The following is a 325-nucleotide window of genomic DNA, read 5'->3' on the forward strand; positions in this document are numbered from 1 at the left end:
GATTCTTTATAAACTGCGTTTTCAGAACTGATGTCATAACTTGCATGTTGCATTTCTTACAGAGTTAGAGCATATTTCGTGATAGTTGTTGCATCTAGTTGATATTGCATTTGTGAGTTTAGAAAGGAGAAAATTCTTTGCTTTAGGATTGAGTGACATTTCATGATATATTTCTCATCATTTCATCTCACATGTTCATGCATTCATTGATGCTTTTGTGAAGTTTTTGCATTCTGTAAATTCTATTTTTCAACTAATACATTTTCATATTGCATGAGATTGTGTTAGGTGTTTAGAGTAAAGTCTTATTTGTTAAATATGAGCT

This window comes from Lupinus angustifolius, chromosome LG03 (genome assembly GCF_001865875.1).
Source record: "Lupinus angustifolius cultivar Tanjil chromosome LG03, LupAngTanjil_v1.0, whole genome shotgun sequence".
NCBI classification, from domain to species: Eukaryota; Viridiplantae; Streptophyta; class Magnoliopsida; order Fabales; family Fabaceae; genus Lupinus; species Lupinus angustifolius.